This window comes from Orbicella franksi, chromosome 9 (assembly GCF_964199315.1).
Source record: "Orbicella franksi chromosome 9, jaOrbFran1.1, whole genome shotgun sequence".
In the NCBI taxonomy this organism is placed as follows: domain Eukaryota; kingdom Metazoa; phylum Cnidaria; class Anthozoa; order Scleractinia; family Merulinidae; genus Orbicella; species Orbicella franksi.
The window spans coordinates 17,337,167-17,352,480 of NC_138153.1; the positions used below are offsets into that span (position 1 = coordinate 17,337,167).

Sequence of the window (15,314 nt, forward strand, 5' to 3'; positions counted from 1 at the left end):
GGGTATGACTGAAATGCAGTGGTTACAATATACTCAGTCCCCAAATTTCTACCAAATGAAATCTCACAAAAATACCAAAGTGGTATACACATGTAAAAAGTTTTGTTTTCTAACTTGATCCCCAAAGACAGTTAGCTATCTTCATTTTTGTATGGAGTCTCCTCCTGCTGAAAGGGTTTGCATCATCTCTCAAAGTATAAGTATAAGCAAAATCACTCTGGCATGAACAATAAATATGATATTTTGTTGCTGATCATGAATACTTGCATAGGCTTCTGATAATAATTTTATTATTCAATTCCACTGTGATTTGTTCTTTTTCTCGACTGAGATTGTGCACTACAGGAGCTGTTATTGGGTTCCATTAATTAATTTTGTTACAATTAAATTATACCAAGAATTATAAGTAAGCTATAAGTAAGTTATATTATGTACGTATATTTTGTCTGCACTACACAACCAAACGCACTCAAAGATTATGAGGCATAGGTACATTTGTCAGAAAAAGCCAGCATATCCAAGATATGTTCTGATTGACACATCAATTAAAGATAATTTACAGCAAAATGGATAAACAATACATCAATGTCCTGCATGCACCAAAGCTGGACATGAGGTTATAAGGCAATCATTTAAACAACAGATTGAAATAATTTATAAATTAGAGAACACTATTTGTACAATGCTAGGGATCAAATTAACCTTACTGGACGTTGCGAATGGCAAGGCTGTCGGTAGAATGTCAAATTTCACGACTCTTTCTTTCTGCAAAAATACTAATCCTGCAACTTTGCTTAAGACCCAGTTCTCCATTTCGTGTTGGCAAAATATTAACCTATGCCATGCCCAATACAGAGGTTATCACAAAATTGATTTAAGAGCAACATAAACCAAGCACAATAAATATCATTTTTAAGCCAAAAACACAATTATTTAAATAAACCATGACATAATGAGTAAACTATCTCTCAGAAAAACTGATTAATTTAACAGACACTTCAAATAATTAGTTAATATATGTATCATAGGTGTTTCTTAATAATGTAATACAGTTCATCTGTCACAATGTTGCAGCTACAGCTGTATGATATTACTTCTCTCAGTATGGGTTGCAGAACTCAACTTCCAAGTCAGTTTGTTCAATGAACTTAGTGTAGAAATTAATATGGCATCAAGTTGTCTGTGAATATAGAGAAACCAAACAGAGCATTACAATCTTAAGTAATAAATTATTGAACTCTTTTACATGTATGTACAATGTATGTTTCATTAATATTGGGGATCTCTCAGAAGCTGCATCTGTGTTGATTTAATTTGCTCCCAGTGCATTTTTTATGGAACTTTTCACACATTAATATCTCTGTCATGACAGTGATCTCTGTGTTCTACAACAATTAGTACACAAGAAAAATACACTCAGTAAGATATTGTTTACAATAAAAATCAATCCCTATAAGCAATCATGAGGACCTTGAATTTATATTTCTTTAGAAATATCTCACCTGGCCATGGTTGCTTTGAAAATATTTGATGTTTTTATCCAGGCTGCCCATGTGTACACTGTTGGTATATTGACTGACAGGAACAGGGATGTAATCATTCTGTGTATAGCTGCTACTTGAACACCACCGAACATACAAAGACATATCAATTATAATTTATAACCAACAGATGACATTCCTTTCATTGATATACAGTGTACTTCATTGCTAGTTGTTTACTGAGTGTCTACAGTAGTGAATCAATTGTTAGGGGGATGGTACCAAAACTTTCACAGTGGCAGGCTCTACCCTGAGATGCAAAGCAAACATATATAACTGTTATGAACTTGGCGACTTGCTTTTGAGCGCACATGCAATTTGGTTTAAACAAGAAACTGGAACATTGCAGTACAACAGTGTGCACAGTTCCAATCAAAGAGCCATCCAGGCTGTCGCAAATCTGAAAATCAGACTTTGTCAGGATAAATACTGATGTTCTTGCTGACTTAATCTGAGTGTGCAGTTCCAGAAGATATTTACACCCAACACCCATTCATGGCCAGTTATTAGAAATTCCAAAGTAACAGGAGGAGGGAGTTCTTACAGCAAAAAACCTCCATATGGGGTATGAATCTTTTCTTGAAGAAAACAATGTCTGAGAAATCATTAATTACAAAATATGCTTTAAGAAATATCTTACCTGGTAAGGCAAACTTTCAGAAAGTTTTGTAATCTAGACTGGCTGGCCAGTTCATACATTTGACAAGTTGACACCGGGCATGTTTGTAAATTTGTGCGCTTCAGCATCACATTACAATGTAGTCATGTAGTAGCATTGGTCAACTGAAAACAGCATAATTTGGTTGATTAATTTACACTGTACATTATTTGGTTAAATATTGGTGTAAATCGTAGCACACCAACAGATGACTATTAAAATTAATTTACAGAACATACTGGCAGCTAAATCATAACAAATGAAAAATCGAGCATGAGCCATTTACATGTACATGTAACAGCCCTCACCTCAGAACTGTCATAGATATAATATATTTTCAAACTCGCTGAAATTTCAGATTATTCAATATTAACATGCACGTACATCTTTAACAGTGTGTTTGCTTTACATTCACTTTACACACAACCGGTATCCACCATAGGCAGACTTTTAAGTTTGCCTTTGAAAATAAATTGTGTCAACTAATGCATCTTTCATTACCTATTCTTGTGACAAAATGACACAAAATCCAAGTACAAGAAGTCATAAGCATAAAACTAACTTAATTACCTGGTAATGCTTACAGCACCTCTTACTGTCTGCATACGCCGTCCATAAACTGGTCCTGCCTTGACAATACTCATTATTTTTCTCATCACATCTTTTAAAATGTCACTGTTAAATAATCCTGAAAAGGCAAATGCATGAAATGTTATGCCTTTAGCACTCACCACATACCTTTACATGATGTACAATGTACACCAAGTCACGATCGACATTCACAATTCTTTTTACTTTCATTGTAACTTTTTTCGTAACTTTTTGCAGTGTCATTTTCCCTCACTTGAAGACAGGACTTCCACATTAGGTGGTAATTCTCTATGAATTCACAGGGATTGATAAGTAGATGGTGACTAACTTTAGCAAAGGAGGCATTCAAATGTCAGATTTTAATGTTAAGTTCATAACTTTACATTTCTCTGTGTGTATATTCATATATGTATATATATATATATATATATATATATATATATATATATATATATATATATATATATATATAGATTTTCAGAGTCGGATTATTTGGTCGAAGACATTTATTGCTACTCAGAGTTTCATGCTCCTTGCAAAGCAATCATCAGGCAACTGCCAAAAATAACGGATACGTAAGAAGATATACAAAATTTGAAAATACAGAACAATGCCCAGTGGTGTGACATGCAGAGATATGATTGGTAAAGCTAAGCAAGCACGGTCTTTTCTTCGACCAAATAATCCAACTCTGAAAATCTACACATCGCTCTAGTTTGCCTATTGAGCACTTTAGTAGCTGATGAAATCTTCAATTCATTATATTATTACATTACATATATATATAACGACTCAGTGATTGCACCGGTATAATGCAGGTGTGCTGGTGAAAGAGATGTTCTGAACATTCTGAACTTTTTCCCCTTACCTGTAATAGGATGACTAATATGAATTGCAATTCACAACCAACACCAACATCAGGTTATAACTGTATACACATGTATATTTTGCTGTCTTCTGTTATCATAAAAATAATAATAATAATAATAATAATAAACCTTTAAAACCCTCCATAAAGTTCACACTCATTATAACACTGCTACATGTAGTGCTGTTTAACTGGAAATCAATTTGACTGAAACTGTTGAAACAGCTCTGTCAAAATTGTTTCTAGCAGTTATTAGGCAGGATAACAGAATATGCAATCATTTAATACAAAGTAAAGAACAGAGATACACCTGTGTTAGTTATTTGTTAGGATTTGGTGAGCTTCTGTGTCAGGTATGGTGAAAAATAATGGACTCTAGGTTGCAAAAATGAAGGTTCCGGAGACATTTTGACAGGGCTGAGAGGAATTAATATATTTACAAAAGAAGGAGAAGTTCTTGCCCTGTCCAGCTCTCTGCTATAAAAAATATCTTTTACATACATTTGTTATATATGGCTTGCGTTTTGAGCCAATGTAATGCACGCTCTGATTTTCTAGCTAGTGCATTATTTCCATTTACATGGTACATGTACATGTATATGTCGGTAAAATCGTAAAACATCACGTGTGACAAAAATAAAAATGAAATGCCCAATTTGTAATAATTTTAAAATACTTGACACTGAAATGAATCTAATTCTTTACTTGAAAATTATTCTCCTGTAATGCCCATGGGCCAATTACCAGCCTGCTAAAAAGTCCTAAAACAAAGCAAAAGGAAATTAAGAAAACCACTGCTTTTTTCCTGAAAATTGTCGCGACTGAAACGATGATTGAATACTCTGAGAGTGCATTCTATTACCCTGACGAGATAAAATTTTATGAGAATAGAGAATTCACAAAGTTATATCACAAACGAATTGGTACTGGACAGAACAAAGGAAACAGCCAGGAAGAAACTAAAACTTTCTTCGACAAACAAAAAAGTAAAGCACAACAAAGAAAACAGTCAGTGACATTTGGTTAATAAGTTAGTCAATCAAAAAATTAGTGTGAAGAAGAGAGCAGAGAGAGAGAGTGGAGCAAGGAATGCACTCTCACCAACTAAATTTTGAATGTATATATGTAAAAGTTATTTTTATTACCGAGAAATGGTCAGGGCAAGGACTTCTATGCCCTAATTTTGTAAAAGTGTGTAAATGTCATTTTCACTGTTCATTACCGAGTAAAGCTCTTAGCATTTTGTTTTTAATTAGTACTATCTCACTTTTATGGAATATTTCCATAAGTGCAAATACCACACTGGGGAATAACATTTCATTCGGAAAATAGGGGCCATGTACCCCCAACCAAAAGCAGCCGCACTAATAAAATGAAATAGCAAATCAAAATCGAAGTAGAGCTTTATTTGCCGACAGGGTTTACATGCATAATCGTCTACTCGACATTTCGACCACAAGCATTTCACCAAACCGAACTAACTGGACAACAACAAAATAAAACGAGGAAATCTACATAATATAAACACAATATGCATATCACTACATCTGAGTATCAAACAGCAAATCCCTTCTCAATGAAGGATGGCCGAATGAAAGAAAGGATGAAGAAAATTCGTTTAAGCTTGCAGTGTTAAAGTTTAACAATTATTCACGTTTAAGCATAGATTTAAATATCACAGTGTGTATTTTTGCCGACGGCTTAATTTAGCTTTGCAGTCATTTTATCGGCGGTACTGCTTTACCAGTCTTCAACCAAATTAACCTGGAAATTCCCCCCAAGCATTTCGCCAAACCGAATAAATTGAACTAAAAAAACGAGGAAACACGTTGTAATCACAAGATGTAAATATTCACATAGGAAGGTCAAAAGTAAATTTAGCAAATCCTGTTCGCTTCGGCTTAAAATGGTTTGTTGACCTATTTTGGTTTAAGAAATTTTTGTAGTCTAGGAAGCGGTTGTGCCAACTAACACAGAGAAAACTTCAAAACTCGCCCGGCAATGTTTACAAATACAGTTTTTTTTTTTTAAACGTGACGACGAAACTCGAGACAAAACTTGATTTGTTTACAATATGCAACTTACAACAACCTCCACAAAGCCACTCACGTGTTATTGTTATGAGCGAGATTAAACCTATGTAATTTATAAAATGCCTCACAGCATGGCTTCAAATAAGGAAGACTTTAAAAAGGATTCCTATTAAAAATAAGCTTATCTCGCCGAGGCAACTTCATAATTTCCATAGCAAACGCCACAACAAACGTCACTTACCTCAAGTTGGCAGTTCACTTCGGCCAGTGTAAATCTTCCAGGCAGAAACTTGCAGCAAAAGTTGTGAAGACTGAACCGAACTGATCTAATCTTTTCGATAGATCAACGAATCAACCACTTTTTTCCGCCTTGTTTTATGTTTTGCAATTACTCTAAACACACAGTTCTCTAGTTCGTCACCTGATTTTAATCATGTGACTTTTCTTGCTCGGCCGCACGGCATCTCGACGCGACGCGCGAATTAACTTGAGCAGTTCTGTAGTCGTCGGGTGTTTCGTCTCCTTTCTATAGTCCTCGTTAGCTTTGCTTCACGGCATTGTTCCGTTTTATTTCATCCCCTTTCTCTAGTCCTTGACTCGCTATAATTCACGGCAGTGTTCAGTACTGTTTCGCCTCCTTCCGCAGCGTTGGCCCGCTCTCTTTCACGATCTTCTTCGCTACTTCTTTGCCTGTTAATTCTTGCTTTCTTTTTCTGTTTTATGCTTCAGTGCAACCCCATCTTTAAAACGTTAGATCAAGCTCCGCTATCATTTGTTGACAAGACAAATAGAAATGAGTTTTCTTTTCTTTAAAAATCCCGCCAAAAAAAGATGGCATCCCTCGGTTCCCCACTTTGCGTTACCGCGAGGCTCCTCTCCCCGTCCCCCAGAGTCTGTACGGACGGCGTTCGCTCGCTCGCTCGTACGGTGACGTCATAACCAAATTTTCTCGGCTTGATGGGTTTACCAAAATTTCTAAGGAATGGGGCTCTGCTCGCGCGCCTTCGGCGCGCGGGAGCTCCGCTACTAGAATTCAATGAATTTGGAGAAGTGTTTTTAGGTCATGTTGACATTGAAAAGTACATTTCATTGTTTCCTACCCAACCTGGTACTTAGAGTGTAATCAATACAGCCAATAATTGTCTGATTCTAATGGATTACACTGATGGCTTTCCTTGGCTAAAATGGTCTTGTCATTTCACAGGAGAAACCAGTGCAAGGAGTGAAACTAACTGAGCCTCACAATTTACTAAGTACAGTTTTAACTGGTGCTCTTTGGTTGGGGAATGATGCCTATGAGACAACAAGAAAATGTGGTCAAGCTTTTTACAAACAACTTAAAGAGCTAAAAACAATTTAACACCCACTGACTGGGCAAGAAATTAAAAATTATTAGATGAACGTGTGGGGGATGGTAAGGAGAGGAGATTATCTACTGGCAGTTCATCTGCCAAATCTACTTATCCAATCCCAGAAGCCCCAGAGCACCAGATCCAACTGGGTAACATGAAGATCATCTGTCCAGAACCATTTTGGACAGTTTCAGATGCAGAGAGTTGCCAGAAAAAAATTGAGACTGAACTGTGTGGAAAAGCCCTCACCAAAGAAAAGCACAGAGAGTTTGCTAAACAAAATCTTGGGAACACTGGGGGTAAAAATTTGAATGGTACACCCCTTTCTGAGTACTACGCTGGTACTGCTCACCTTGGCATTCAATCAGCTGAAACGCTATGTTTGCGAATTGCAAAAATTGCAGCCGGTAAAATGTGCTTTTTCAAACTAGTTTACACTGACAATGATTGTATTGTGCCAGAAAAAACCCACCAAGGCACCAAAATTCTTTCTCTAGCTTTACTTTCCTTGAAACACTGGAGGTAGGGATCTGTGGGGTGGTTATGGATTTTTCCTAGAACTACACAATACGAATAACAAAAACCAAAGCATAAAGTGTCATTTTCAAAAATCGTCAAAGTACTTTTAAAATTAGGAAATAATGTCCACGTCTTTCACAAGTTTGCACCCTCTTTAGGATATTTAGAAATAAAAAGAGGGCTACCGGTACACTAAAAATCCTGCATAGTTATGAAAGCCTCTGACGTTCCTGGTTTGGAAATTACTGAAGATTCCATGGTTCTAGATGTCAAGTCACAACAAAAGATGGAGAGGAAGGTTCGCAGGCACTTGGCTACGCAGAGTTCTATCATTGAAGCAGACGTCAACCAGAAATCGAGTGGTAAGTGGACAGAGCAATGTATCCTGTCTAGTGACAAACCACCATACCGGATTACGGTAGGACCGATGTGTCAAACAGAATCAAAATTCAGCCAGTTGAAAGAGCTGCTACTAAAAATTCCGCCCTTGAAGCAAGCAGCCGATGGAGGCCTACAGGCAACTTACCCACCAAGTTCGCACGTCCATGGAAATCCCGAGGAAAGATATCCGATCCTGAAAGATCCGACTCTCCTCAGAGCCGGACAGCTAGCTTGTTTACATCTGTTAACAACACTTCCACCGCAGAATAAAACTGAGTACGTCGTCAAAATGTACTCACTGATTCGATGTACATGTAAATTCAACGCTCTCCCGCGGGAAAGAATCGAGCGCTGACGAAATCCGAAAGAATTATACGAGGATTTGACTCACAGAAGACATCCTGGTAAGTAAGCTTTTGACCTTTCACTTTCAGTCTAATTTAGAATAAATATCTCTCTTCCATGGAACGATTTCTACGTCGCAAACCTTCCCGCATAGTAGCCGACCAGCCGCCATGATTCGAAAACAGATTGAATTGGTGTGTGCGTTGGTTTATGGGATACGGCATTAAAATTTCTTTCCCCAGGCTCCCGCAATGACGTCACAGATCACCTGGTTAAGATATAGAGGCCCAATAGCATGGGAACTAACTCCAACCGCTCTCAAACAGTCCACCTCCTTAAAGAACTTCAAGAACCTTTTAAAACGGCGTCGCCATAAATTTTTCATCAAAAACAATAGCTTTTTGAAAGAAGCATGCATGGTCTCACATAAGAATCAAGATTATACATATTTTTAATTTAGTAATTTTCACTACATTTAAATTGATAATTGTATTTAGATCGTTATTAGCATAATTTTTATATAATATTACTTGTAGATTAAATATAGGTCCACATCAGCCTCTGGCTGCCTTTAATTTAACCTATTTCAAATAAAGTATGTATGTATGTGTTTCGCGGATTTTGGATTTTTCGAGTTTCGCGCGAACAAATTTCCGCAAATTTGGATTTCGTGCTTTACTCCTGAAAATCGCAGAGTCTGAATTATAAATTGGAATTATAGAGCTTCAATTAACTCAGGCGTGCTAGCTGTGTCGCCTGCACTTAGTACGTGAAGGTCCTGTTAAACTGGGCAATTTTTTTGGGAGCTTGTGTCGCAGTTTTATTGTAACACAAGTTGTACGAAAAATTGAGTTGTGTGACACCCCATCAAATGTCACGCAACGTTTTTGCTGCAGTGAGCGTTAGGGAGGGACTGTGCAACAATTATCTTATCTAATTAAATATGACTGAATTCAGTACTTGCTTTGCGCTGTAACAGGTACAAACAGAGACAAACAGTACCTCATAACTATGTCCGACAAGCCGTCTACTTCCGAACGATGGCGCATCGTCTGGGTCGTCTTCTGAATTACTGGGAGTTGCAGCTTCGAGTCACAAGTGTTTGATGTAATTATTACGTAAATCATTGTCACCGCGAATACAAACAATGAGGGCCTCCAACAAGAAGGGCGAAAATTTAAATATAGTTTGCAACCGGTGATACGACTCTACACTATAATTATTTGCTTAAAACCAGTGACGATTAAGATCAACAACAAAAAGTACTCAATGAAAAAATCGATTTTGTGCTCATTACCCATACATTCTTTTGACACTCGTAAGCATTGTTGTATGTTACATGTTGTTGGCGAACTTTAGCGAGACAGCACACTATTGGAGAGGGTCAGCGTGGTTACCCAACATCCTACCCAACATATAAGCAGTATTTGTAGATGTCAGATTCGGGGCATGCGCAATTTGGCTTTTTCATTATGTGACGTCATAACCAATGCACACTGCACGCGTTTCACACTGCACGAGTTGCTGACGATGAGAAAGAATCGGAAGATATTTATATTGCCTGCGTATTTCTAAATGCCCGGGGGAGTATTCATCGAGGTCACGATCGGTTTAGTGATTAATCTCACTCAGTGACGTCAGGAGGTTTTGATGAGCTAGTCTGCCTTACCTTGCGACCAGTTGTTGCCAATTAACCAATGAAGATGCGAAGAAATCGATTGCGTCTTGCTTCATAGAGATGATTTTTTCTTTAAGGGGCGGCAATTACTGGATAAAGAGACTTGTCTTTTGAGTAAATTACCACCATCAGTTTGTCTTCGGAGATATTCGTGGAAGGTGAACTAAAAACCAGATCTCTCGTTAAAGTGAGTTCGCTAGATGGGGCATCAAGGGAAAGCACACCCCCCGGGGGGGGAGTGGAGGTCGAAAAGGTCGGAGATGCTTGTTGGAAAATTTGAACTAGACCCCTAAAGGAGACCAATCTGGGTGTGGTACCACAACGGAATACGCTCGACTACCAGCCGCGGTTTAGGTGAGGAGCCCGAGCCAGTAGACCGGACTCAAGAGACCGGCGGAAATGGAGCCTAAAAACGGAAATAAGAGTGTTGTTTAATTATCATCATATCTTCGAGTGCACCCAAAGAGATACTTTGACAGCTAAAAATAGTGGCGTTTCGTCCTGAACACCCTAAGCCTTACTAGAATCCTTGATTTCTACTCCAAAGCGAGACGACGAGCATCCCCGACCTTTTCATTTGGGAGTTCTCCCACCCTGGGGAAGGCATGACATTTTTTTATTGCAAAACATATAATTACGTACATTGTACTTACGGTACTTAAAATAATTAACAAATAAAGAAGCCTCAACTGTGCTCTGTTCTGTTGTCAAGCACCCAAGAAGCGACAGGGCACGAAAGAAGTGTAGGGGAAACACGAGACGTAGTCGAGTGTTTCTCCGGCTTCCGAAGATAAAGAATCCATTAATTTCCCCACATATTCAGCTAGTTTTTTCAACCAAACTTTATTTTCCAAACGAGTAAAAGTGGCGTCAGCGTGCATCTGTTCTCTGATAAAGCACGCTAAAATAAACAAATCGTAATCCTTGTTAGAATTGTTCAAATGATTGGCTAATGGGACAACAACTATCAATCACAAACTGGACTTGTGCTAAACTCACGGTTTCGAGTGGCTCTCGAGAGAAGAACGATCGCTTCATAGATTTCTTTTTAGTTTAGTTTAAAGATATAAAAGTTTCTAGTCCAGAGGAACTGGCTCATAAAAAAAAAATTACTGAAGGGCGTTCTTCAATGGGTTCCACTTCTTTTTAAAAGATCGATTAAGGGTGCCGTTATCTAGATTTATTTTCTTTTCGATTTTTATGGAGGTTAACAGTAGTTGTATGGAGGGCACGACGTTACTAGATGGTCCAATGAGGTTACACCTTTCACTGTTGAGTCAAACTGTGTGACAAAGTATTAGACTGTTGAGTCAAAACGTCTGTCTCCCTTCGACCTTGGAGGCAAAATATGCGCATATTCTGACAAAATGTCGGTCGTTCGCTGCTGCAAAATGTTTAACTTCTCAATCAAATTGTTCTTCAAACATGCAAACAAAGGACCGTTGAGTGAAAATGTTCGTCGACGGTTGTCCTGACGGTATCTAGTTTGGAAAACGCCGCCAGGGGTCAATAAATGTAAATCATGATACGCTAAATCCGAATTGCTTTTTGGCTCAGCCTTGATTAGTATTTTCCCATCCAATAACTGTATGCAATTATAATTCTTGGACATGTTACTTTGGCTATTTTAAGTGCATCACATTTAGATTCCAGAATGAACTGGTCCTTTTTGTTATTGTTGTTGCCTTCTTAAATTCCCTCTTACCTTCAATATCTGAGAATTGTCTATACCAAGGGCTAGCAGTTATAATTACAGTTGCAGTTGCAATTACAGTCAAAGTTAAATGTATAAAATGCCATCATAAATGTATCAAATGTTTCATTGCTTCCTAATACTGATGTTACTGGTTCATATCGTCTTCTTAAGGTATTTCACACCCATTACGCTGCTTACACTTGTCTTGAACTCAGATGCTACTTCACAATATTCGTAGAAATAACCCCAAAACACGCCAATCTAATGGTAACACACAGGGTCGGTGTAAAAGAAGACATACCAAAACGGTATGTCTTCTTTTAATGAGGGAGTACCCCTTAGGGAGGCGCGGTGGCCTCATGGTTAGTGCGCTCGTCTCCGGATCGAGCGGTCCGGGTTCGAGCCCTAGCCGGGGACATTGTGTTGTGTTCTTGGGCAAGACACTTTGCTCTCACAGTGCCTCTCTCCACCCAGGTGTATAAATGGGTACCGGCGAACTTAATGCTGGGGGTAACCCTGCGATGGACTAGCATCCCATCCAGGGGGGAGTAGAAATACTCCTAGTCGCTTCATGCTAGAGAAACCGGGATAAGCTCCGGCCTGATGGACCACTTGGCTCGCAAGACTTTACCTACCCCAGGGCTTGTGAACTAACCTAGTTTTCTGCATAACTCTCCTCTGTACTAATGACCGCTGTCAACTCGCAAACACCCACTTTCACATTGAAATTTTTAGTCTGTCGCTCTCATGTATCCCTCAGGTACAGTTATGTCACCCATATGTTTGCTCGCAGTACCCATGTCGCGGTTCTTTAGTCATGATCCTTTGAGAAAGGAAAGTGGGGATTTAAGCAGCAGACGAAATCGAAAACGAAAACGAAGACGAAGACGAAGTCGAAGAAGAAGGAGAAGAAAAAGAAAAAGAAAAAGAAAAAGAAAAAGAAAAAGAAAAAGAAAAAGAAAAAGAAGAAGAAGAAGAAGAAGAAGAAGAGATGAAGAAGAAGAAGAAGAAGAAGAAGAAGAAGAAGAAGAAGAAGAAGAAGAAGAAGAAAAACAACAGCATTCTATCCTTGTTAAAAGCCTTTATTAAGCAATGCAGTGTTCTGAGGTTTATTAAGGTTACAGTATACCTTCGGGTCGGCAATTTTCTTCAAATTTGGATTTTTGGGTCAAAATAGTGGTCGAAGAATAATCTCTAATTTCTGAAAAAAAATTTTGAAAAAGGCTAAATATTGGTGGAGAAATGGCGGTTTTACGTTTTCACCGGAAGTAAAAGTTTACCTCATGATTGACAACCCTATAGCGCGTATGCAATCAACCGAGACGATTTTCGCGGGAATTACCTATATGGATGTCACGAATTGACTACTCAGTTGATCAGCATTGTTGTTCTGACTACCCAGCATCTTTGGTATTAGGCGTGTCTCTATTAAGTTATAAGTAAACATAGACCACGTTTAAACCATGGACCAGTTCGAAAAAGCGGAAACAGCGAAGAACGAATGAAAATACATCAATGAGTGAAGAAACGAAAGTTCGCCACGCGGATGAAGCTATAGTTATCGTATAAGGCGGGCAAATATTCGTGGTAAGAGAAAAGAAAGGTTCTGTAAAAATTTCGGAACTTGACAGCAATAGCAGGGATGCTGACAGAGACTCTTCTGATGAGTCCGATATCGACGAATCGTCGGACTCATTGAGACCATTTGAAATATTATCCATGCACAGTTGCCCACACACAGTTGCTCTCCGCGCTTTCTTTTGTTTGTTTCCTTCGCTCAGCCACTCTAGCGTTCGTATCCTTTTCAGTCTTCTCCATTTTGCCAGACCAGCTTCAAGAAAAACCGAGCTACAGAAAAATAATCTCTCTGCCTTCGGTTCCTTGAGCGCATTGCGAAACACAAGAGTTTTTTAGAGATTCGCGCATAAATTTCACCAGGAGGTTAACGGTAGTAAACTTTCCCTGCACTGATTGGCTTAGTTATCTGAGAACCCAGTTGAAGGCGTTTGTGGGCGGAGTTTGTTTGCGAAGCAGAAAATTTTTCTTAGCGCTGTTTTCTCGAATAAATTTTTTCACTTGAAGCAGACATTTTAAAGAGTTATAACTCAAAGGGAATTGGTTCAATTGCTCTTAAATTTGGACAGTGGCTAGTTTAACATATAAACTACAAAAATGTGTCTGGGAATTGTTAATTTCGAAATACTTTTTCTTCGAGAGCGATTTTTGTACGATCACTCCACATTTTTTAAATCCTATTTCGAAAATGTTCTGTAACTTTTTACTGCAATTGAATATCCCAAAACGCAGACACGTTTTTAAAGCGCTTTGGGCCCTGAAACCGAGGAAAAATTAAATTGGCGAAAAACGAAATTCACTTTGACTTGTAGCTTTCGAAAGGTGATTCGGGCGCTCGCATTTAGTGGTCGTGAAAAATTCGACAATTCATTTTCTTTCAAAATTCGTGGTATAGTTTGATAGCCAGCCCCATAAGCTTTAATTTGATATAGGGGTTTAGGTATCTACAGCTTAAACTGCACGCGCTACATCGCTTGCGCGCGAGACACCCCTGAGGGTATACTTTAACCTTAAGGGCCCGAATTTTACAGTTTGTTCAAGGAAGAACTTGTTAATTCCACCCTGTGCTATCAGTGCATATTTTTTCTGCATATTGATCTGCCTGTCTTCGTGGATTAAATAATTCATTACATCAAATAGCTCTTCTAATTTAGACTGTAGGTCTCGCACATGAAAAAAAAAAAAAAAACTTAAAATGATAAAAATGAAAAAAAAATATTAAAAAAATGCTTGAGATTTAAGAAAACCAAACATTGCAGTTTTTTATAGCCCTCTTTAGCTTATCTTTTATATATTTAATTATCCTTAGAATTATTATTGCATTTGGGTTATCTATCAATAATTAATAAATAATTAATATAAAGAGAGGATGAAGAGTAATAGAGTTAATTCGCTGTAAAGGCCTTATTCTAGAAGTAATACCTTTAAGTTATTTTTAGATATGGTAACCGGCAGATGATGTTACCTCAGCGACAGCGTTGCGCAGATATTTGATGTTTTTATGTAGATGTTTTCGTGGCGAACGAAAATACGTGTGAAAGCTTTTTGGGCTGTCCAGATGAGTGGAACCTGCAACGCAGGATTGGCTATTTCGAGACCACCTGGAATTCCTGAACACTGGAATGATCTAAAAATATGTTTAGAGGGATAAACTTCGGTTAGGAATAAGACCTATATAGAGATTCGTTCTCTTACTCTTCATCTTCTTTTGTTGACACTCATTAAACGTCTGAAAATCCTTTTAGTTACATTATACTTCAGTCCACAGAGGATACCGCTTCCGGGTTTAACGACATCGGTTTGATGACTGTGTTTTGGCGACTTGACAGTTTTAAGGTAAACGTTACTGCTATCACAGAAAATTTTAATACATTTTCGACAGATTCCAAAAGGGTGCATGCAAAATATATTCTTCTCATTTTGAACTTTCATCAAATATACTAGTGGCTTATAGGAAGTTAAGGTGGTGATGTTAGAAACAATTAATAAAAACCTGGAATCAAAGGATATGATTCCATTTTGTCAATAGTGATACGTAAAATAAAATTTGAAATAATAATAAAAAAAGCTTTATTAT

The 15,314-nt window shown here is 38.0% G+C and overlaps 1 long non-coding RNA gene across 4 annotated transcripts; it reads right to left on the minus strand.

Annotated features, from left to right (window-relative positions):
- Positions 1–948: 948 nt before the first annotated feature.
- LOC145497827 (uncharacterized) lies at positions 949–6,716 on the minus strand. 4 transcript variants are annotated; one of them, XR_014050727.1, is made up of 6 exons: positions 5,933–6,716; positions 3,659–3,747; positions 2,770–3,078; positions 2,182–2,324; positions 1,503–1,614; positions 949–1,180 (listed from the first exon to the last, which is right to left on the minus strand). It is a non-coding gene; the product is annotated as an uncharacterized LOC145497827 (long non-coding RNA). The 4 variants fall into 4 exon arrangements; XR_014050726.1 differs by having other exon boundaries at positions 1,503–1,617; XR_014050728.1 differs by lacking the exon at positions 5,933–6,716 and having other exon boundaries at positions 2,770–2,887; positions 3,659–3,746.
- Between the last annotated feature and the right edge of the window lie 8,598 nt (positions 6,717–15,314).